Genomic DNA, 25555 nt, shown 5'->3' with positions numbered 1-25555 from the left:
ACAAATAAATAAATGGGAGAAAAGGGACAAATCTTTACAAGAGACTTTCAAATAATATATAGAGAGACTTCCTTCTCACCCCCCCCACCCCCAAAACGTGAAGTTTAATTTCCCTCACATTGAGAGTGAGCCGGGCTTTGTGACCTGCCTCCAAAGAATATATTATTAAAAAGGAAAAATTAGTTACATCACAGTGAAGAAACCTGAAAGATGCTGCCTAAACTAAGTGATCAAGGTTAACATCAACAGTGACGAGTCATGTTGGTAGCATGTAACCCCTGATAGGATGTGAAGAGAAGGGCATCTCACTTCTAAGGTGTTCTTCCCAAAAAGCTACAACCCCAGTCTAATAATGAGAAAATATCAGACAAACCCACACTGAGGAACATTCTATAAAATATCTGATTTTACTGTACTCTTCAAAGCTGTCAAGGTTAGAAAAAAACGGCAGAGCTGAAAAACTGTCATAGGTCAGAGGACAGTAGGGAGACATGACAGCTCACATGTGAATAGTATCCTTTAGTATTCTGATGGAAGTTTGAGTAAATCTTTATAAATAGGAAGGAACTGCCTACAAATGATCTTCTGGCAATTTAGTGACAAAATCACACTGAGCTTCCAACTACGGAAAAAAGAAATTGTCTGCTGTACTATGTGAGGAATAGGGAAAAAATAAATGTCTATAGAGGTATTAGAGGTCTTAAGGAAACCAAGGTCTTACATAAGTTAGAGGAAGTTATAAATATTTGAGGAGCAATAATAAATAATCTTTGTATAACTAATAGATATAATTGACCTAGAATGGTTGGGTAATGGGGAGTTCTGGTTAATTTAGTATTTTTATTAACTGGTTATACACGTTTACCAATTATGGATTGTCGATTTTTTCGGGGACTAGGAAATGTCCGTGCCCTGCAGCCAGAGGACTCCTTGCAGACCTCCAGCACTGAAGGGCAGTGTTCCCGGTGGTGGAGCTGGGAGGCCCCTCGGTAAGGGGTGTTACAAAGGAGCTATGATGGGATGAAGCTTTGGCTGGGTCATTTTAAGGAGGATCTGAGGAAGCAATGGCTCAGTCTGCATTGGGTACTGTCAGAAAGCGGGGCAATTCTGTAACTGAGTATCGGAACAAATCTGATCCACGGAAAGGACAGATTAAAATGAGTATAAAGCTGTAGTGAGCAAAGAAGTAGCAGTCACTCATTTAGCTGAGTACAGAGGGTGTCTGATATTTTGTGGGCCTCACGGTGATTTTGTTTCGGCTCACTTGATCATGGTGTCAGAGTGACCTTGTCCGATGTTTTGTGAGTTTACGTCCAACAGAACAGCATGGCCTGTCTGGGAGCATTAGCTCGGTTTCCAGCAGCCGGGCTGCTTTTCGCTTTCTCAAAAACAAATAAAGAAAAGTATCTCTTCTTAACCTCTAACCTTCAGTGGTACTTGAATGTTCTAGATTTTGAACCGGCTGTCCTTGGCAATACTTTTGTTTTTGACAAAAACAAAAGTTCCCTGTGGTGAACCTGGTGAGCCACTTGTTCTTGAAACACTCTCTTCTCTTGTTTTTGTTGACACTGTATTTCTCTGATTTTCCTTTACATCTCTGGCCTTGATTCTCAGCCTCCTTCTCCCTGAATACTCCCCCACTCTAAATGTTTGAATTTCCCAGGGCTTGAGCCTTAACCCCTCCTTTTCTGCTTTCAAACCCCTCCCAGCTGATCTCATCAACCCCCACAGCTTTAAATACTACTTCTCTCCACTAAGTTCTAAATGTATGTCCATTTTAGGCTCTTCTCTGACCTCCAGGCTCATTCACCTACCTGCCTATCCTTACTTGAAATTTCACAAAAATCTCAAACTTAAGAGGTCTAAAGAGGAAGTTATTGACTTTCTGTCCTAATATCATTCCTTCTCTGGACTTTGTCGTAGTCAGACCACCTACCTAGATTCTCAAACTTGCAATCTGGGGGTCAAAATTGATACGTATGTGTCCTCACTCCCTTACCTCGTCCATCAGCAAATCCTGCTGCTGCTACTCCACAATGAATCTCCTATCTGTCCACAACTCGCCTCCTTCCCAGCCCGGTTCTGGTCCAAGCCACCATCATCTCCCAAAAGCAGCTTCCTTATTAAGGTCTCAGCTTCCACCCTGGATCTTTTCTGTTCTCACAACAGCAAAGTCATGTTTTATTTTATTTATTTTTTTAAAAGATTTATTTAGGGACACTTGAGTGGCTCGGATGGTTGGGCATCTGCCTTCGGCTCGGGTCATGATCCCAGGGTCCTGTGATGGAGCCCCACATTGGGCTCCCTGCTCAGTGGGGAGCCTGCTTCTCCCTCTGCCTCTCTCTCTCTCTCTGACTCTCATGAATAAATAAATAAAACATTAAAAAAATAAAAATAAAAATAAAAGATTTATTTATTTGAGAGAGAGAGTGTGTGTGTGTGTGTGTGTGTGCACTCGTGTGAGTGGGGAGGGGGGCAAAGCGAGAGGGAGAGAAAGATAATCCCCAAGCAGACTCCCCCCCTGAGCACAGAGCCCAAGGTGGGACTCCATCCCTGAGATCATGACCTGAGCCAAAATCAGGAGTTGGCCCTTTAACTGACACTGAGCCACCCAGGCGCCCTATCTTTTTAAAAGCATAAATACAATTAGATCACTTTTCTCTCACCTTAAAATCCTTCACTAACTTCCCAATGCCCTTTAAAATAAAACCCAAACTTTTCCCCACTGTCTATGGCCTGCATGACCTATACTGTCCCTACCTTGATCAGCTCATCTTATCTTAGGCATCCCCGTCCCTCATACTTTATTCTCCAGTCACATGAATTTTTAAGTAATTATCCAAATTATCAAGCTCTTTCCCATCTCAGGGCCTTGGAGTTTGCCCTGCTCCTAAAAGCACCCTGCACCCACTCTTACATAGACAGAACTCTCTCTGCCCACACTCCCTCTACCAGGAAGATTTCTGCTCATCTGTCAGTCTGTGCTCCGGTGTTCCCTTCAGAAAAAGTCCTTCCTTAACCTCCCTGTCTAACTGACTTCCCTAATTATAATCTGTCATCAAGCCCTTTTCATTTCTTTCTTACCACTTACTAGAATGCATAATTATCTGTGTATTAGATAGTTTAATATCTATCTTTCCCACAAGACTAAAAATTCCAGCAAGGCAAAGGCAACATCTGTTTTGTTTTCCACTCTGGTTTTGCACTTAGCCCATAAGCAGTGCTCAGTCAATAGCTGTTGAATGGATGGACACATCAACCAGCTGTCGGCTACTGTTACCTTGAATAAATTGGGTTTGTTTTCACTAGCTTTAAAATACAACGTGAGGGAAGGAGTGTAGCTAAAACTGTAGGAAACATCAAAGAACATCAAAATGGACTCCGATGTTTTTAGCAGGTGGAGAATGAACAGAGGCTGAGGGGATTCAGCCATGGTAAAGCAGAAAGATTAGCAATTTGGATTCAGAAGACTGAAAGTCTGGACCAGAGATGGGCAGTTGAACAATTCATTCAAGGCTCTGCCTTCGGCTGAATAATGATTCTCCAAATATGTCTCTGTCCTAATCCCTGGAAGCTGGGAATATGTTACTTGGTAGATGTGATTCATTAAAGGATTTTGAAATAATCCCGGGTTATCCAGGTGGTCCATTGTAGTCACCAGGGTCCTTGTAATAGGAAAGCAGGAAGGTCAGTGTCAGAGACAAAGATGTGATGGCAGAAACAGTAAAGCAGTGCCATGAGCTAAGGAACGCAGGCAACCTCTAGAAGCTGGAAAAGACCCCCCAAATGGACTTTCCCTTAGGGCTTTCGGAAGGAACACACTCCTGCTAACCCATTTTAGATTTCTGAGGTCCACAACTACAACTGTAGGAGAATAAATTTGTATTTATTTCTTTATTTACTTAGTGCTGTAAGTCACTAAATTTGTGATAATTTAGTATAGCAGCAGTAGGAAATTAATATAAGCTCTGAGATTCATGTCCAAAACTTGTTTTATTTACTTAGTTACTCAGGCCTTTGTTGCTGTTGTTGTCTCTCTATACTAAAATATAAGTTGTGTAATAGAAGAGGCTATATCTCTGTTGTTCAGTTTTACTCCCAGGACCTAGAATAAGGCTTGGCACAGAGCAGGTTTTAAATAAATATTCTTGATCAATGAGCAAATGAACACAAATTCCTACCCAATAGGGTTGTTGTGAAGGCCAAACATGCAACTGTGAATTATAGACTATTTGCAAGAGTTGAGAGGTCATTCTTCCCATTCTCCTCTGTTACACTTTTCTAAATCCTTCATACCTTCTGCTGCCTTCCCATCTGGTCTCCTTTATTCCTCTCCTCATTTCTTCCTCCTTTATTTGATGCCCTTTTATTCCTCTCTTTCCTTAGGCTCTCCACTTTTAATTATATATTATTTTATTTTATTTTATACACAGAAAGCCTTCTTGGGGATCCAGGATGACTGGATGTTCATGTTTGGCCTTCACAATAACCCTACTGGGTAGGAATTTGTGTTCATCTGCTCGTTGATCAGGGATGGCCACTTCTGATTTAAATATATGTCATGCACGCAACCTTGTGCTTCTGATTAAATTTAATATGCATTCATGATGCATTTATTTAACTTAATTTGATTAGACCATTGTGTGTGACAGAAATCCTTCGTTCTGGAATTGCTCACATTGATCACAAAAATGCACCACAATGTAGTGACTTGGAGCACATTTTCTTTTCAAGGGATAGTCATGTCACATGCAATTTTAATCGTTAGGCAAAGTAATTCCTCTAGGGCAAGACTGTTGAAAAGTGAGTTTGTGACCATCTTTCTTTCCCTCACAGGTCTGCTGGATAACACTGTCTTATACCCTGGTTTAGTAGGTACTGTCTGTGGGTATTTCTGGGTTGTAGATTTTAACCAAAATTATGCAAACAGTGCATGGGGGTGGTGGGGAGAGTGGAGACAGAGATGTACTATATGACAGAATCTGACAGCAATCCAGAAGATTCTACCTTTTTAAACTTGCAATTGGTAGTTTCAAATATTCAGTATTTGTTAGGTGAGATCATGCAAACTTCCCATGGAAGATACTGATTGAGAGGGGTAGATGGTGTGCCTCTGCAATGCTGGTCTCTCACTTTTTTTTATCCTGAAATGAAGATGTGGGGGGGTGGTGAGGGATGCTAAGAGAAGAGGAGGTTGATCACGGTAGTCTTCCTTAGGCAAGGGCTTAGGAGGCCTCCTCTGTGAAAGTATCTCCTACTTACATTTCAAACAGACATTCATTTGGATGAACTAACTCCTATTTTAATTTTTTACTACTTAAATTTGTGAACATCTTTCATTCTTGAAGATGGCAGCCTCACTAATGCATTAGTCCAAACAGGCTTGCTTAGTGTATGTGTGTGTGTGTGTATACATATATACGTATATAGGTACCCACATATACTTATATATACACACACCTATATCCAGCTCATATATTAGATATTAGATATATTAGCTATATTAGCTTATACACACACACACACACAAACACATATGTATATATACACATAACACATATATACCAAAGAGCTTCTATCCTCTACTGGACAGAAAGAAAATTACATAAGGTAAGGATGAGGGTATACTTTTTTTTCTTTTTTAGAGATTTTATTTATTTATTTGTCAGGGAGAGAGAGAGAGAGAGAGAGAGAGAGCATAAGCAGGGGGAGCTGCAGGCGGAGAGAGAAGCAGACTCCCTGCCAAGCAAGGACCCCGATGTGGGACTCGATCCCAGGACCCTGGATCATGACCTGAGCTGAAGGTGGACACTTAACTGACTGAGTCAGCCAGGCATCCCAGGATGAGGGTGTTCTTTAAATAATTAAAAGGTAAATACTTTAGTCTCCTTACACACAGTCTCTCACATCAGTGTTCTGCAAGCTTGCTGGGAAAACTGGGATTGATTTGGGAGCCTCCTCAGGCTAACAGAGAGGAAGTACCAAACACTGAACAGGCACAGGGACTCCTTTGGCCTCTACATCATCGCTCTGCTGATGATCTACCCTCTGCCTGGAGTTGATGCTCAAGTCCACTTTTCAGCCTCCACACTGTGAGCATGACCTCAGCGTAACCTAAATTTGACTCCACTCCTGTGACTGCTACATAACATTTTGAATGTGAATAACAATCCCTGGCCATTAAAAGATCGTTTTTTGTTTGTTTGTTTTTAGATTGAGGGGTGAGGGCTCAAGTTCTTGCCACTGACATTCAGGAAGTGTCTATGTGAACAAAACTGCTACATATTTCATCACCATGAGATGACAAAGCCTGCTTTTGCTGTACTGTATAAATCTAAATAATACTTGTATCCCTTCTATCATTAGCTTTTAAAAATCATTCATTATACAGTTAAATTTATCTTCATGTTCTGAGAGGAAGGTTCATTGATCTAGAAATTAAGCTATGTAATTACCTTAATGGGTAATTTTTCTTACTAACTTATTTGTGCAGGGATCCTTTATCATTTGTAGACATGAGAAGCTATATCTTCCTCCTGAATTACATTTGCATCAATTGTTTAAAATGGAATCAACTGATTATATACATAGGGCCACAAGATTATGAGATTTTACCCACATGTTTTGAATAGGCTAGTACTGTGGATTGAATATGTATGTCCCCTAAAACTCATATGTTGAAATCCTAACCTCCAAGGTAAGGGTCCTAGGAGATGGGGTCTTTGAGAGATGATTAGGCTGTGAGGATGGAGCTCTCACAAAAGAGGCCCCAGAGAGATCTTCCCCCCTTCTGCCATGTGAGGGCACAGTGAAGAGATGGCCGTCTATGACCCAGAAAGTGGGCTCTCACCAGACACCACATCTACTAGTGCCATGGTTTGCACTTCCCAACCTCCAGAACTGTGAGAAATAAATATTTGGAAGCTATCCAGTCTATGATATTTCATTATAACCACCCACCCAGACTAAGACAGGTGTCTATTGCCAGATTTCATTGCTCTAGAATGCCCTAAGAGGAGAACCATAACGCAGACTCATGCTGCAGTAGAGCAAATCTATGCCCTTTTTGGCAAATATGTATTTTCTCTTTGATAGAGAATAGACAGATTCTGGTTTGCTGCTGAGTGTCTGACTTCTGAGACAGCAAATAGACTTGAACCTGAACTGTCTTATCACAAGCTGTATGTTATTTCTGATCCACCATTCATAAAGTTGAGCATGTTCAGAAATACCCCCTCATAAAGTAGAAGCAATATATACAAGACAGGTCTTGATAAATCCCAAAGGTATCTTAAACTTAAGTGATATAAACTTTAAAAAGAAAAAGGACAAAAGAGAAGGAGAAGGTGAGAAAGAAGAAAAAAACCTTACCTCTCTTGAAGATGAGGTTTCTGTTATGGTTTTGATTTCACCAAGCAAGTACATCTCTGCCAAGACTCCGAAGGAGAAAGCGCTCATGTGAGGAGGTGTCTATACACATGGTTAGCGGATCTCTTTGCAAGTATGTTAGCCAAGGAATTTGGTGCTTGAAGGCAGCAACAGTGGGGGTTTCAATGCCCTGGCTCTATGTCATCAATGAGCTGTGTGAGAAGACAGCAATGCGATTTCTACCAGAACTATTCTGTTTTATGATTGGGCATTTCTTTTACCTACACTTTTTCCTGGTCATAAAGCTATGAAATCACTTTTCTGGCCCTTAAAGAAATTCTTTAAGCTACCTATACTTTTTTTTTAAGATTATTTATTTATTTATTTATTTATTTATTTATTTGACAGAGAGAGACATAGCGAGAAAGGGAACACAAGCAGGGGGAGTGGGAGAGGGAGAAGCAGGCTTCCCGCGGAGCAGGGAGCCCGATGCGGGGCTCGATCTCAGGACCCTAGGATCATGAACTGAACCAAAGGCAGACGCTTAACGACTGAGCCACCCAGGCACCCCAAAGCTATTTACACTTTTAAAGAAATCCTTTCCCATTTAAACTAGCTGGATCCTATTATCTGCAGGTAGGAGTCCTGACTTGAATGCACTATTCTGAGACACCATCTCTACCAGCAACCCAGTGACTCACATATTATTACCGTTATAGGAAAATTCAAGTACAACAAAATCAATAGTGTACTTCTTGGATTCTGGTTAAGGAAAATTCCACCAACATCCACTACGGTAGCATGAAGACAAGGTAGTGCCACTGTATTCAGCACAACTCAGAGAGTCAACTACTTGAGAAAAGACACCAAGTCTTATTCGTTCATTCCATGCAGGCTCACAACACCAAATATTGCCCTGGGCTGAACCTGAAAGCAGAACTGTTCTGTGGAAGAAGATGGACAGTTCAGTGCTTATTTAAAAACCAGAGAATTCAGGGAATTCACATTCTGCCTTTAGAAATTATTTCCACCATCATTCATAATACATCAAATACCCTCTTCTTGTTCAAGTGTTTCACCTAGAGAAATGAAATAACACGCGATTATCTCTTGATGGTGCCATAAATAAGTATAATGATCATGAATAAAAATTCCAGTTTACTCTGTGACAGGTAGTCTTCTAGATGCTTTATTTTCATTAGCTTGTTTAACCTTTACAACTACCTTAGAACTTAAATACATTTATGCTCATTTTACAGATGAGGAAACTTAGATGAGTCAAGGTCATATGTAAAAGATTCTAAAATTTGAATCCAGACAATTTACACCTGGATCTATGCTTTTCATCATTTTGCTTTACTGTAAGTAAAATAAATTATTATATAGTGTGCTAAAGATCAAAGGAACAGAGAAATGCATTGAGAGTAACATGGAAAATACAGTTTCTGATGTCTAGAAGCTATGAAAATGGCACCGGATACTTTTGAGATTTTATAGTGAGGTACTGTTTTTCCTTTAGACTCTATGTACAATCAGGAAAGCTAAGATTTATTGATTACAGCAATAGATATGTTTTCATCTCTATATTAGAAGCTTAAGGTTGGCTGTAGGGGTCATATTAATATTAGAAGTGAATGTGATCCCCTTTTTCAAAAAGAGTTTACATTTAGATAGGAGAACAAAATATATATGTCCAGGACAATAGCAAGCTCCTAAAGAATAACAGTCACATTTTTTTCTTAAAGTCTCCATATTTCCAATCCATAACGGCTAGAACTTAATAGAACAACAATGTTTGTCAACTGGATAAATATCAGTCGTGTTGTAATAATACGCTATAAAAATGTATAAGTATAAGAATTTAATAACACATAGAATAACCAAGATTTCAGGAAGAAAGTGGAACTTGGGCCTTAAACGCTGGATGAGATTTGGATAAGGAGGACAGAGAAGGTGGGGGTGTCTCAAGTGAGGAAACAAAATAAGTGAGCCTGTGGAGGTGGAATGAGTAACATAATCCTATACAGCAGCTACTGGGATGTCCTGCTGGCAACCATTCATTTGTTCGAAGGCTAGGTGGGCAGCAGGATATCTGGAAGACAATATATTCGACCATTATGATGGGCACATTGTTTTTTAAATGTTCTTTGGAAAAAATTGAGCCAATTTGAAGCAGTAATTTTCAAGGTTTATTAACTTTTAAAGGTCACTTTTAGACATATTCTGTGAAAATGTGAGAATTGTGTCAAGAATTACTGTTAATGCACTGTCAGGAGGAGCACTATTTACTGTATGGTTTTTATTTTATGAAGAGAGAGAGAATATCTGGACTATGCTAATAAAACCCACAATTGCCCTGCAGTTATCTCCCTCCCCCCAAGCTATGATGCTGCCACGGAAATAAATTACTTCAGGAATCTTGATGATTAAACAGTAAGAGAAAATGTCTGTGGTAGCAGACTGATTTTGATGCCTGACTACACAAATATGGGTCAGTTGCATCAGGCACTTCTGAAACAGTGGACTAATTTCAGAAATAATTATCGTTTGTCTTCTCAAAATTTCCTCTTCAAATAATCTTGTTAATTGACCTTACTATTTCATTGCTATGTCATTTTAATCCACTAACGAATATTTGTGATTCCTTTGCAGGACTGAAAGTATAGTTTTATTTATTTATTTTTTTAAAAAGATTTTATTTATTTATTTGACAGAGAGAGACACAGCAAGAGAGGGAACACAAGCAGGAGCAGTGGGAGAGGGAGAAGCAGGCTCCCGCAGAGCAGGGAGCCCGATGCGGGGCTTGATCCCAGGCCCCTGGGATCATGACCTGAGCCGAAGGCAGACGCTTAACGACTGAGCCACCAAGGCGCCCCTGAAAATATAGTTTTAAATTAAATTTTGGGGGTGAGGGATGCCTGGGTGGTGCAGTCAGTCAAGTGGCTGACTCTTGGTTTCAGCTCTGGTCATGATCTCAGGGTCCTGGGATTGAGTCCCACAACAAGCTCCTGCTCAGCGGGGAGTCTGCTTCAGGATTCTCTCTCCCTCTTCCCCTCCCCCTGCTTGCTCGAGCTCTTTCTCTCTCTCTCAAATAAATCAATCTTTAAATAAATAAATAAATAAATTTGGGGGTGCAATTGCAACTTAGTGTAAGATGAAAATTATGGAGTGACAGAAATCCTACCCCTTACCCTTCCTGATGCAGCCACTGGTCCTGTGCGAGATGCTCTCCCTTTTCCCGGGAGCCACCTGCATCTGTGTCTCTGCAAAGCTGCCCTATGTGCCTTTTCTCCCCTTTCCCTCTGCTTCCCTCCCTGCCTTCCATGGTGCTATGTTGGATGAGGTTGTTTAAGGCATCTATGATATTGGGATGCAATGAAGAATTATTCTGGGTCACTGTGAGTTTCCCCATTACTCTAGCACTTTTACTCTAAGGATGTTTCCAGCATTATGCTGTTTCCATTTCTCCAAATTTTAAAACCAGTAAGCTATTTCCTGGGAATCTACCCATTCCCACCTCACCAAATTTTAACCAGTTCCATTGATGTTGAACAAAGGCAAATATTTTTTAAATGAACTGATATGGTGGGGGTGTTGCCCGCAACCATAAGCAGGATATCATTCAACTTTGGGACAGTAATACTTTTTGGTAAAATAAGGCATTTTCAGAATATGCAATTGTGTCTGTTTTTATGTGAAGCAGACTATTACTCTTGTAACAATTGCTTTATCTCTGTAACACTTGGATAGGTATTGATTCACAGGTAAATAGGATGCATTGAAAGTTCTACTTATTACAAAGGAACTCAATGAAATTAATAATCCATAAAATAAAAAAATGTATTCATTACATTGAGCTTGACATGAAGAAAAATGATCGGTTACTCAACATCTCCATTAACGGTAAGTCAAGTGAGAGTTATGGTAAATTAAAGCAAGTTGATCTTAGATTATGTATCAGAAATAATTTTTCAACAGTGAGTGTTGTTATGCTTGAGATGACCTGTGGAATATCTTTAAAAAAAAGACTTACACATATTTTTATAGTTTAATTATAATCTTCCATAAAGATTGATTAATATATACCTTGTCTTATTACATACACACACACCCCACACACAAAATTGAGGTGGTTTTTAAGAAAATATATAATAAAACAAGATATAAAAAGTGAAACTCAAAATCAAGGAAAGAATATTAGATTATTGCTCCTACACAGACCAAGAATGTTTTTACTAAATTGAAATTTGGTGCAAAGCAGTCTGTTTATACTAAGGGTCATTATTTAAAAAAAAAACGGTTCTATAAAATTCATTATTCGATCAAATTTGAGAATCACATAAAGATTGTTGTTTCCTATAAATGAAGTTACCTGGTAAGGATGGGAGATCTGACAGGCAGGGATTAGCATGTTTGGTATTCTCATAAGACAACATATTTTAAGTTAAACATACACATCACACATTATGTCTATAACAAATATGTCTATAACAAAATAACAAACCCCAGGTGGTATCTGTTAGTTGGGTTGCTACAGCAGCAAGATGCCAGTGGTCCTGAGCCCACCAACTGACTACAAACTACCTCACATCATATTCACCCATCCTGTCAGTCAGGCTGCTACTGCAACTGAGCCTAGCTAGATGGCATTCATTGGAAAGTGACTGAAGACTGCAAAGGGCTGACAAAATGAATGAAAAGCTGGAGAACCAGGGCCTGGATATGGGTTAGATCATGGGAGCCCCCTGGGAGTTGGGCATCAGAAAGGATAGTAGTGGTCAGCAGCAATTTAGTCTGGCTCTGCCACTATCATTGTGATGAATGTGGTGTCCCCTACATCTCTGTGTCACTTGCTTAAGATTTAGCGTCCTAGGGCCCCCTGGGTGGCTCAGTTGGTTAAGCGTCTGCCTTTGGCTCAGGTCCATGATCCCAGGGTCCTGGGATGATCGAGTCCCACATGGGGTTCCCTACTCAATAGGGAGTCTGCTTGTCTCTCTCCCTCTCCCTCAGCCCTTCCCCCTGCTCATGCTCTCTCTCTCCCAAATAAATGAATAAGATCTAAAAAAAAAAAAAAAAAGATTTAGAGTCCAGGATGGAGTCAACTGACTGTCTAGATTAGACCATGAGCTCACTCCAGATTTGCTCTTTCTCCTGAAGTAAATGACACCTTGTTTGGCTCGGGCAAAAAACCTTAAAGCCATTCTTGACATTTCCCTCTCTTTCACCTTAACCAGTGCACCAGCAGATCCTGTAGCTCTATTTTCAATATCTATCCTATACCCAACCACTGCTCAATAGTTGGGACAGTCAAGATTCTACCCATGCACTTACTTATTGTCTACTCCATTTATAACATGAGTCCTGCCATCTTGGCCAGTTGGATCATGAGCCCATTAAAAAAGCACTGAGGCAGATGAAGAAACAGGTTGAGCAGTTATTCAGGGTGAGTTATCTCCATTGCAGTGGGAGCTTTTAGGTTTCGGGATTCATATGGGACATAACTATACTTTGGGGGCCATTTTGAAAGGGCTATCTTCTGTCCTTTGCCTAACCTTCATGTAACTAATTCTCTAATCTTATTTCTCTGACCATGGAGCCAAATTACTAGCCATGACAATGAGATGGCCTTAATGAGACCATCTCTTCTTCCAGAAAAATATGTAATGGACATGTTCTCCTTGAAATTCTCTTTCCACTGTCTCTGGGGATTATTCTTGAGACAGATGTAACAGCACAATAGGGTTACCATGTTATGCAGAGTCTTTCATAGATCTGACTTGAAGTTTTTCCATTTCAATCAACTTCTAGAGAATTATCTATGAGGTTAAAAGAGTGGCAGCAGTTTGTCAAAAGTAGATGCACTGGGAGATGATGTAAGCTTTCAAGGCTAATGCTGTAATGCTTCAGCACCTATCCAATTCTATGGCTAAATGGATCTGATAGTATTCAGTTTATTTTGGGTAGCTCAAGTCACATGATCAGATGCTGTTGCTACCAGCATCCAGTGGCAATCCAGAGAGCTATTTCTTGAAAGGAGAATAATTAATTTGCCAAAAATAGGATGGCTTTGCTCTAAAACTCTAGAGTTCTCTACCGTGATTCTCTTTTTGGGCCTGCCACATGATCCATGCCACATTCCTAACTGCCAGACACTGAAATATGAGTTGATCTGCTAGGTCATCTTGTCCGAGTGGAAGAGCTGCTGAGGACAATCTGTATTGCCGCTTAGACCATATGAGAAATGCCAGAATTTGCTTATAATTAAAGATCTGGAAATAATGCAGGGTTTGGTGATGCTGACGGAGAGGAAATGGTTTCCTTTGAAAAGCCACTCTGTCTTAGGTAAGGGAATTATAAATCTTCAATCAAAACAGAAACAGCCTCATTGGACAAATGAGTGGGAATTACTTGGGAAGGAAGTGAAAGTTGGTATAGTAGGTTCAGGGTATTCAGAGTTTTATCAGAAGACACAATCTCCTGAAGTCTATCTAGGGCCACTCATGAAGTCTTATACTTGAGTGTGAAAGAGTAAGAAAATTTTGATGTAAAATTAGAATTTTTAACACCATGAAATTAGAAGTTTAATTTCACTGGTTGTCTTGCCAAGCTTTTAAAAATATTTTTTTTTCAAGCAAAGTTCTATACCTTAGCTGTGGTAGTGGAACACACAAACCTGTACATATAATAAAGTTGCAAAGAGTGAAATACACACAAATGAATACAAGTAAAACAAAGGAAATCTGAATAAGACTGGCAGATTGTATCAATGTCAACATCCTGATTATGACCCTCTACTATAATTTTGTAAGATGTTATCATTGAAGGAAAGTGGGTAAAGGGCACATGAGATCTCTCTGTGTTATTTCTTACGAGTGCATGTGAATCTATATTCACCTCAATAACAATTTCAGTGAAAAATGCTGTCATATTAAAATCTTCCATTTTCATTCAACTCCACCTCTCAACACAATATATATGTCATCAGCTCTTAAATTTAGGTCTAATCTCGGTTTTTCTTCTGATGTCTAGACTCATATACCCACCTACCTATTTTCATTTTATGTGTATGTTTCATAATGATCCCAAAGTTAACAAGATTGAATTTGAACACCGATGTTTCCCTCTGAGTCTGTGCATTCCTTGAACTTCCCCATTTTAGCAATAGCAACACTATCCCATAAATAGCCAAGACAGGAAAAGAATTTGAACTAATAAAATTCACTGCACATTCAACTTTTATAACTTTTTAAAAAATCTGAATTTATGACATTTTTTAAAAATATCATTTTGAGAATCAAAATGTGATGGTTGATTAAACTAACTCATATGATTTTGCTGTACCCAAAAACGCCACTAAAACTATAGTATAGAGAATCTTTAAAGACATGAACTCACAAGATTAGAAATAACAAAGAGGAAAAACCAGCAACACAATCTCTTGAAACTAAGGTGAGACTCTACCTATAATTGATATAAAAATCACTGCTGTAAATATGAGTCATATGGTTGTTCACCCCATGAGTGAAAGGGGATAAAGGGGACCCCGTGGAAACAGCAGTGATTCTTGGGGGTACCATCCAAGACCCAAACTGAAATTGGAATTATTATTTGAGACAAGTGCAAGATTTCAGAAAGAAGTTCTATAACATTAAATCGAGGAAGTCTGCAAAGAGAGTCTTTCCCAAATTAGTACTTGGGAAGTTCCATAGGATAAATCTATTGGTGCCATTACTCATTCACCCTTTACTAACTAGCCAAATACGGTTCAGTCACGAAAAAACATCACAAGAACATACCAATGAAAAGTTCTCCTTTCAGAGCATGATTATAAATTGGCCCATTTCAAAGCAGAGTTAAGGATCCTCTAGTAGAAATCAAGATCTTAAGGAAATTGTTATCAACAATCAAGTGTGTGTCATTTTCATAACTCCTTGACTCAGTTTGTAGCAATAATATTCATAACACACTGTAATGTGTTTTCAAAAGCTTGATGGAAAGGGTTAAGCCTGCAATTGTTTGCATCTAGATTATAACTGAAGCAGCTGCAGGATAACTTAATACCACTCATTTTCTAAAAGTATATAATTTCTACTAATTGTTAGATTATCATGTTTGTAGATTATAGCATCATGATGCCAAAGGACATTAGGCAAAATTTCAATGCAAATTGCAATAAAAAGGCATGATTATCATACTTAAAATGCAAACACTAAGGAGTAAATTAAGATAGCCAAATTTTGTTTGGCCAAGCAAAAGGTTTAGCTTGATCAATAGCTAAAATTTACTATTTTGCCTCATTATAAAGTTATACAGATCTTTTATACAAAATTTGGATAATACAGTTCATCAACAAGAAGAAAAAGAAAAATTATCTATGATCTTAGCTTAAAGGTAACCACTGTCATGTTTTTAAATTTCCTTCCAGCCTTTTGAAAATAAATATATGTATACACATACATAACTTACTTTTACAAAGAGGGGAATATATTATACATTCTTTTTTTATTTTTTATTTTTTTAAATTTTATTTTATTTTATTATATTATGTTAGTCACCATACAATACATGAGTAGTTTTTGATGTAGTGATCCATGATTCATTGTTTTCATATAACACCCAGTGCTCCATGCAGTACGTGCCCTCCTTAATACCCATACATTCTTTTTTTAAATTACTTATCTATATATTGTGACTATCATCTGCTATCATATCATCATATTATATTATGCATAATTATATGTTTATCATAAATTATTAACAAATTCCTTATTTTGTTTCCTTTTTTTTCTTTGCAATAATAATCAGTGCTGTGATGAAGGTTCTTGACACAGTATCTAATAATATAGTTTCTTGGAATAAATTTTCATGAACTTAATTTGATATAAGCCACATGATGTAAGCAAAAATTCATGAAATAATCAAAAATTCAAAGTCAAGCTGCCTTTCGTAAAAAATTGATTAAAATCCAAACCACAATTTAAATGGCCAATAGATAATTCACAAAAGACTACAAAAATGAACACTTTTTTCATGTGTCTGTTAGCAATTTGTATGTCTTCTTTTGAGAAGTGTCTGTTCATGTCTTCTGCCCACCATTAGCCATCAGGGAAATTCAAATCAAAACCACATTGAGATACCACCTTACACCAGTTAGAATGGCAAAAATTGACAAGGCAAGAAACAACAAATGTTGGAGAGGTTGTGGAGAAAGGGGAACCCTCTTACACTGTTGGTGGAAATGCAAGTTGGTACAGCCACTTTGGAACACAGTGTGGAGATTCCCAAAAAAATTAAAAATAGAGCTATCCTATGACCCAGCAATTGCACTACTGGGTATTTACCCCAAAGACATAGATGTAGTGAAAAGAAAGGCCATATGCACCCCAATGTTCATAGCAGCAACGTCCGCAATAGCCAAACTGTGGAAAGAGCCAAGATGCCCTTCAACAGATGAACAGATAAAGAAGATGTGGTCCATATATACAATGGAATACTACTCAGCCATCAGAAAGGATGAATACCCAACTTTTACTTCAACATGGATGGGACTGGAGGAGATTATGCTAAGTGAAATAAGTCAAGCAGAGAAAGTCAATTATCATATGGTTTCACTTATTTGTAGAACATAAGGAATAGCATGGAGGACATTAGGAGAAGGAAGGGAAAAATGAAGTGGGGGGAATCAGAGGGGGAGATGAACCATGAGAGACTATGGACTCTGAGAAACAAACTGAGGGTTTTATGGGGGCGGGAGGTGGAGGGATGGGTTAGCCTGGTGATGGGTATTAAGGAGGGCACATGGTGCATGGAGCACTGGGTGTTATATGCAAATAATGAATCATGGAACACTACATCAAAAACTAATGATGTACTGTATGGTGACTAACATAACATAATAAAAAAAAGACTATAAAAATGTCCAATAAACATTGAAATCATGCTTAAACTGATTATATACCCTAAAAATATACAATAATTTAGTAAAGATATTACTTCACACACTTTAGATTTAAAAAGTTTTAAGATATTTAGAGAGAGAGGAATTTAGAGAGAGAAAAACTTTTTAAATCCGATGATATTAAGTGATAAAGAGGTAAACTTTTATTCACCTCTCATGAAAGTGTAAGTCAATATATCCATTTTGGAGGGCATTTAGATATATTCTAAATGGAAAATATGCATATTCCAGAACTCAGTAGTTTTACTTCTGAGAATTTAAGTTAGGAAAATACTAACACATGGATCAGGGACCAGCCTGCATCACATGTCCACTTCTACTGCTAGGCAGACAGAATATCAGGACCACATGGAGTGGGTAAATAGCACTTCTCCAGTGGAAGGGAAACTAGGCATGTCTTCAACATGTGTCCACTCTAAGAGCCAGATAAATCATTATATTCTTTTGAATTCCAAAATCAGTTATTTGTGTCAATTAACATAAAATCACAAGTTCTTCAGAGAGCTCTAATTTGTTAATATTGAGTTGACACATCCAGCTGCCAAATAGGAAGTATAGTCAGGGGCCCTTTGAACAATTTTGGAGTAGAAATACATCTTTAGTACTTTCTAACTCTATTTCTAGCTCCCTTTTTCCTATTAGCAAACTTTTCTTCCAGACGAAAATATTCATCAGATAAAATCCTGAATTATATTCGTCCTGTGTTAATTAATATCTACCAAAGAAGGAATTTGTTGGAAACAAAGATGTTAGCACATTGGTTCTCAACTTCTCTGCACATTAGAATCACTTGAGAAACTTTTAAAAATACTGACACTTGCCCCCCATCCTCCCCAGACCAATTAAACTAAACACTAAATCTCTGATAGTGATGTCTTTGTACATTTTAATAAGCTCCCCAGGTTTTTGCATGTATAGCAAGTTGCAAAAACTTCTATCTCAATGTCTACCTGGAGAACACTTTCTGTTTAGAAGAGAACTATCATAATCCTAAGGAATGATATTATAGGTGCTGTTTCGGAACAAAAAGTTCTCTCCAGTATCTCTACCTTGAGCCACACCTCTTAGGGATCTTTTCTCACTGGGATGGCTTTCCCTGACCATTAGGGTCATATTATTTCATGGTATGCATAGAAAGCTGAGCAGCAATATTGCATTTTCTTGGACCCCAAATGCCCACAATTATAAGTTACATCACAGATTAGGGAAAGAAAACTCATACTACCATATCAAATATAGACATCCATTATAAGACACTTCAGAAAATTTGAAATGCTATAAAATTATGTCTTGGTATTGAGAATGTAAAAATTGTTATTATTTTTAAGGCATTGAGTTGAAAGTAGAACTCAGGTGATTGACAGAAAGTAATGTTTTAAAGATTTTATTTATTTATTTATTTATTTATTTATTTATTTATTTATTTAGAGATCACACGTGTGCACAAAGTGCAGGGAGAGTCAGAGGGAGAGGGAGAGAGAGAATCTCCAGCAGACTTTTCACTGAGCACAGAGCCCGAGGAAGGCTCAATCCCATGACCCTGAGATCATGACCTGAGCTGAAATCAAGAGTCAGACACCTAACAGACTGAGCCCCTTAGGTGCCCCAGACAGAAAGTAGTTTTATAACTTAGTCTTAGGAAAGAAAAAAGAAAAAACAAATATGAATGCTTTGAGTATCCATTCCTTAGGTTGGCTGAGAGTGCCAACATGGCCTTCACATATTCCACATGTGCTGTAGAGAATTATGTAAAGTGGAATTAAATTTTATGACTCTGATGGTTACAGAGTTTTCCCCCAAGTTAAGTTGAGCTAAGAGTGTTAATATAAGGTTACCCAAAGTTCTTCCTAGAGAAGCATCTAAGAGAGGCCCTAACTTTCAAAGGGCAATGTTCTTGTCCTAAAACTCAGACAAATCAGCAATAGCATTTGTAGCCACAGCTACCCTGGGAAGTAAGAGTTACCAACTTAGAACAGAATCCACCAGCTTCCAATGTACCACTGTCCAAAGGGCATCACACTTCTTTACCACAGGAAATAATAAAGCTCAGGGGAGCCTTTGTTTTGCAGGTAAGTTTGAATAATTCTCTTAATCTGTAGTCTTTTTTGGTTCCCTTTTAATGAGCAAGGGGTTAGGAAGAGGGAACTGGGAAGAGATGAAAGAAACCTGTTACCTGAAGTCAGAGTATGTTCAAACTAGGAGAAAAAAAGAACAATTTTAACCATCCTTTAAGAATGATACACAATGGAAGATCCCTGTAGAAAGTTCCACTCTTTGAGATTTTGTAGGGCAATGAAATGTATAAGAAAAGAGGGAGATCTCTACAGATTCAAGAACAGGGATCTCCCAACTTAGGGCAAATGGAAATAGCCAAAATTAGGCAGTAAAGATATGAGAAGGTTGCTGTTGAAGGAAGGGCATGAAGTAAGGTGGTGGCTCGGTGCTGGGGATGATATTCAAAAAAATGCCAAAAAACAAAAAACAAAACCCACCAGAGCTTAGCTCCACATTTAGGACTGTTGAACATTCTTTTAGGAATACAAAACTGGGAAATATTATAGAATATATCCCACATTCAGGAATCCCACAACCCACTTGGGAAAGTTATGGTAACTAGACTTAAGGATGTTCTTTCTTCCTTCAGAGCGAAATAAGTCAATCAGAGAAAGACATGTATCATATGATCTCACTGATATGAGGAATTCTTAATCTCAGGAAACAAACTGAGGGTTGCTGGAGTGGTGGGGGCTGGGAGGGATGGGGTGGCTGGGTGATAGACATTGGGGAGGGTTTGTGCTATGGTGAGTGCTGTGAATTGTGTAAGACTGTTGAATCACAGACCTGTACCTCTGAAACAAATAATACATTTTATGTTAAAAAAAAAAGATAGTAGGAAGTGTAAAATGAAGGGGGGAAATTGGAGGGGGAGATGAACCATGAGAGACTATGAACTCTGAGAAACAAACTGAGGGTTCTAGAAGGGAGGGGGGTTGTGGATGGGTTAGCCTGGTGATGGGTATTAAAGAGGGCATGTACTGAATGGAGCATGGGTGTTATAGGAAAACAATGAATCATGGAACACTACATCAAAAACTAATGATGTAATGTATGGTAATTAACATAACATAATAAAATTTAAAAAAACTAATATAAAGATAAAAAAATTGTAATTCTCTCTTTCCTAGACTCTCTCTGAGGAGGGAAAGAGATTAAGGAGGAGCAACTGTGTAGATGGTAGAATATGTACTTGAGATAGTGAATCCTGGACACAGAGCAGGTCAGAGTGTGGGATAGGATCAGTAGTATATTTCTGCACATGTTGCATTGGAAGTTTCTATAAGTTTCCCCCATAGTGTCTTTCTGGGGTCATCATTATCCCATGTGGTTCAATCCAATACGTACTTTTCAATCCCTAACATCCTTGACTTTTCAGCAGCCTTTAGTACTATTGAACAACTAGTCTTAAAATATGCTTTGCTCTTTGGCTTTTGTGATATCCTTTTTCTGGGTTTGCAATTAGCCCTTTGGTTGTTCATGTTCACTCTTTCTTGTCTAACTTATCTTTAAGTGTTGGTATTTCTCAGAACTTAACCTTGCTCTCTCAAGGTTTCTCTGCATCCTTCCTCTCTCTTTTTTGAAACTCTCATTTACATTATATCACTTACAATATTTAAATACTATGTATAAGTCTTTGATGCCCAAATTTTTAACTTTAGCGAGATTTTTCTTGAGAACTACAGGTATGTAGGTTCAAAATCCTATCCTTAATCTTCAGTTGGAAGTCCTGGGATCGAGCCCCGCATCGGGCTTCCCGATCTGGGGGAAGCCTGCTTCTCCCTCTCCCACTGCTCCTGCTTGTGTTCCCTCTCTCGCTGTGTCTCTCTCTGTCAAATAAATAAATAAAATCTTTAAAAAAATAATGTAGAAGTTTACACATATTTCATTAGATTTATTACTAAGTATTTGATGTTTTTTGATGCCATTATAAATGCTATTGTTTTTATTTTCCAACTGTTTGCTCTAACTATATAAAAATACAATTGATTTTTATATGTTGATCTTGGATTCAGTAATATTGCTAAATTCATCTATTATTTATAATAGTTTACGTATTCTTTTGGATTCTTTATGAAACAATGATGTTCTCTAAGAATAAAAAGTTTTATTTCTTCCTTTCTAACCTATATGCCTTCTCCTTCTTTCTTTTGCATTATTGCCCTGGCTAGTTCTTCCAGTACCATGCTGAATAGAAGGAGTGATAATGAACAATTCTTTGTCTTGGTGTCACTCTCAGGGACAAAGCTTCAGTATTTTACCCCTAAGTGAGTATGGTATGAGATCTACTCCTCTAAAGTGCCCCATCAGCGTAAGCCACAACCCTCAATGGAAGAGGAAATGAAAAAAATTCTTTTCACCAGCACAAAGAAATAACAAAAGGGCCTGCACCCTGGCCAGGTTTCTAAAAAATTATAGCAACCACATACCTATGTTCATATAAAGTGTGGTTTGAGTTTATACTACCTATATGGTGTAGAAAGCCCCTCAAATAGAAATTACCTTAAAAGTCTGTCTCTGGGACATGTAGCATAATTAAAAGCAAAGCCTCTTTGGAGAGATGCATTTCTGGCCCATGGGGCACAACATTTCTATAGATAAAGGCCTATGGAGGATGAGCTCACAATATGAAATAATAAAGCGTAGAAGAAAATCCAATGATCAAGAGATTTTAGACAGAAAGAAACAAGATCTTTAGATCTTCAAGAACTACAGATATTATAATCTGATAGACACTAAAAATAAAATAAATCTGATTAAATCCATTCAATATGTGTAAGGGGGACAGAAGAGAGAAAAACACTAAATTTTTCATCTTAACACAGCAATGAGTCCATAAATACTTTTCTTTTCATTCCTGAATTTAACAGTTTGATAATTTTCACTTAAGCCTCACAGCTCCAGCTTTCCCTAGCATCCCGTGTGGCCTTGCTACATAATCATGGACCTGTCCTCTTGAGGACTGCGGTCATCCAGAAAGGGAGCTGAAATTGTATCAGCTGGGACACCATATTCTCTTAGTAGTCCATTTTTAAAAGAACCAATGCGTGCATCTTAAATATTTTACTATGCTTTATTTAGATGGCTATATATTCATATCCACATGATATTCATATCCATACAGAGCATTGAAAAGCATTCACTAACATGGAAGTATTTCAACAACATGATGTTGCATATAAAAAGCAGATGGCATAGCAGCATGTATAATATAAACTCGCCTATGTAAAATTATCTTTCCCTGTATCCAGAAAGCCATATGGTGGTGCTCACCGAGAGAAGTCCATAAAGAATGTTCACCAAAACACCAACCGTGATTATTTCTGGGTGGTAGGATTTCTAGAGACTTTTGCTTTCACTTTTATACCTTTTTAACTTATTTGAACTTTTATAGACAGAAACTTAAATAAAGAACTAAATGAAGGCTTAAGACAAAATTTGTTTTCAACTATTATATTTGGAATTGGAGCTGGCTTTTTCTTTATAAAGAGTAACTGGCGTAGGAGACCAGAAGAGCTGCTTTGGCACTTAATGTTTAATGAGAAGATTTAAGCCATTGATGGAAATTGGGAACAACAGCTCTAAAGCTGCAAAAATTTTCTAAAGCCCCACAGCTTAAGCTTCTATTTCTACTTAGCTCTGGAAAAGAGAAGGTGCAGAAACCACCAACATGCAGTGTTGATAGAGGTATAGAGAAAAAAAACAGGACTAGAGGGTCCACCATAACCCTGTGGATTAAGGTGTGGTGGGTCTCACCTCCAAGCAAACAGTGAACACAGTTCTTCATAACCAAGCTCCTTAGCAGTACAGCTGGTAAGTGGTCATTCAGCCTTTATTTGAATAGGATAAAGAATTTACCAACCCACAGGTAGATCTATTTGATTTTCAGATGGCACAGCTTCTTTAGATGATCATCCTTCATGTAATCTGATTTCTGCTCCCTGTGCCTATGACCCTCGAACCCCAGAGCTAGGAGAAAGTCATATCACACTTTACGGGGCCGTCCTTCAGAATATATAGAATCGACTGATATGCAAATAATCAGTCGTGTGAAAAGACTGCCCCCCCAAAACTAAAGTGATAATGTGCTTTTAGCCTGAATTAGAATGAAAGTGTCCAGAAAGAGGGATGAAAGTCTCACTCTATTCTATGCTGAATGGACAGTAATGATAAAACGTCTTACCCTAGAATCTGTTCCTCTACTTCCTTTCCTGAACAGAGTCTGATTCTCCAGGTTAAATATTTACCACCCTGGTCCTAAATTCCCTGCACATAATTCATTTTATCATTACTGCCCATTCAGCATAGAATAGAGTGAGACTTTCATCCCTCTTTCTGGACACTTTCATTCTAATCCAGACTAAAAGCACATTATCACTTTAGTTTTTGGGGGGCAGTCTTTTCACATGACTGATTATTTGCATATTAGTCGATTCTATATCTTGTCAATTAAAAAAATCTTAATGATAAGTTATATTACTTACTCATATCTCTCCCATAATTATAGAGACATTTGATGTTTTTAACTCAAATGCTGGCCTTTCACTTATATCTACTAAATATTTCATATTTGAACCAGAACATCATTCTTTTGACTACTGAGTCTATCATCTGATATTTCCTATATTCCCTAGTTTTGTGACATCTTCTAATTTGTTACATGTATCCTCTCTATCTTCAAATCATTGATGAAATGTTAAATGATGCAAAGCCATAAAAGGACTTCTAAGCCATTAACCAATTCTTTCACATTCTCTCCCATCCTTCAACCCATTGGGGCTCTCCTTAGGCTCATCACCAATATTTTCCATGTGCAATTGTGGATCTACTTCCTGCTCTGCCTGGTGCTCTGGGAGGCTAACCAGCATGGACAGGCTCCCTGGCCTCTAACTTTTGTCAGACACCAGGTGAAATCCAGAAGTGAAGAGTGAGTAACCCCTTTTATAGTTGAAGTAGCCCCCTTTGCCAGGTTGCTATGGTTTGGCTCTCTTTCTTTATTAAACCCACAGCTTCTGTCAGACTCCATACAGAACCTCTCTCTGCCTTCTGGTAGGTAACCTCTCCTGCCCCTCACACCTGCAGGCACCAGGTGATAACAATTTTCCATTATTTCTAATCCCTCCATACTATACCATCCCATGTTGGTTTCCCCAAACATGCTCCAACTTTGCAACTGTCCCTTTATTAAATGCTCATCAATTAACCTATTTGAATGTTTCATTCCTACTGGGATTCTGACTGATCATTTCCAATTATAATTATCATTCAAGCCACTTTTGATATTTTAATCAAAATACCATGAAATGCATTTTTTTGGAAAACAATCAAGATAGATAAGATTTAAAACATCCTCTTTCTTTACCATTCTGTTGACTTGGCTATAAAAGGGAATAGTGTTAATCCTGCATCACTTTTGTGTTACTTATGCCAACCTCCAACAGTTACCTCCTCTCACTCTCTAAGAACAAAATTTTTTTCCTGGAATTTTCCTCAAGACCAACAAGAACTTCATCACTATATACTCTGAGATATTGCATCTCTTGCTCTTTTAAAAAAATCAGGTTTTATGTCTAACAACGGAAAAGCCTAGAGAATAAATATGTTGAAGTAACATCTGTAGATATACTTTAACATTAAACTGAAAATTTTCCTTGTAGGGACTAAGAAGAGTAAAAGATAATGAGAAATTTAGATGTTTTTATAGGATCTTTGTCTTGTTTAAATTATCTTCTTTTTCTGATTATAGTATTATAGAAAACTAGTAAGATACAAATAACATAAAAAAATAAAAATCACCCACATTTTTACAATTCAGAGATAATTTATATTTCCTTTATTTTTATTTGTATTTTGTATAACTGGAATAATTCTTTTTTTAAAGATTTTATTTATTTATTCATAAGAGACAGAGAGGGAGAGGGAGAAACAGGCTCCCCACAGAGCAGGAAGCCCAATGAGGGTCTCGATCCGAGGACCCCAGGATTATGACCTGAGCCGAAGGCAGATGCTTAACCAACCGACTGAGTCACCCAGGTGCCCCTGGAATCATTCTTTATATACCTCACTTTTTTGAAAATTCATATTATATGTTAATACTAATATGGAAAGCCTTTGATGATCTTTGACTCAGGAAGTCTAGTTGTTAGGATTTCCATGCCACGACTCAGGTAGAGC

The 25555-nt window shown here is 38.0% G+C and overlaps 1 pseudogene; it reads left to right on the top strand.

Moving 5' to 3' along the window:
- The first annotated feature begins 870 nt into the window (after positions 1–870).
- Positions 871–25555, top strand: part of LOC112819423 (kinesin-like protein KIF20B pseudogene) — a 36955-nt pseudogene continuing 12270 nt past the window's right edge.

The sequence above is a fragment of the Callorhinus ursinus genome, unplaced genomic scaffold, assembly GCF_003265705.2.
Source record: "Callorhinus ursinus isolate GAN/ISIS: 27379988/994484 unplaced genomic scaffold, GSC_fseal_2.0 scaffold6, whole genome shotgun sequence".
NCBI lineage: Eukaryota > Metazoa > Chordata > Mammalia > Carnivora > Otariidae > Callorhinus > Callorhinus ursinus.
This window is presented reverse-complemented; position numbering and strand designations above follow the sequence as displayed.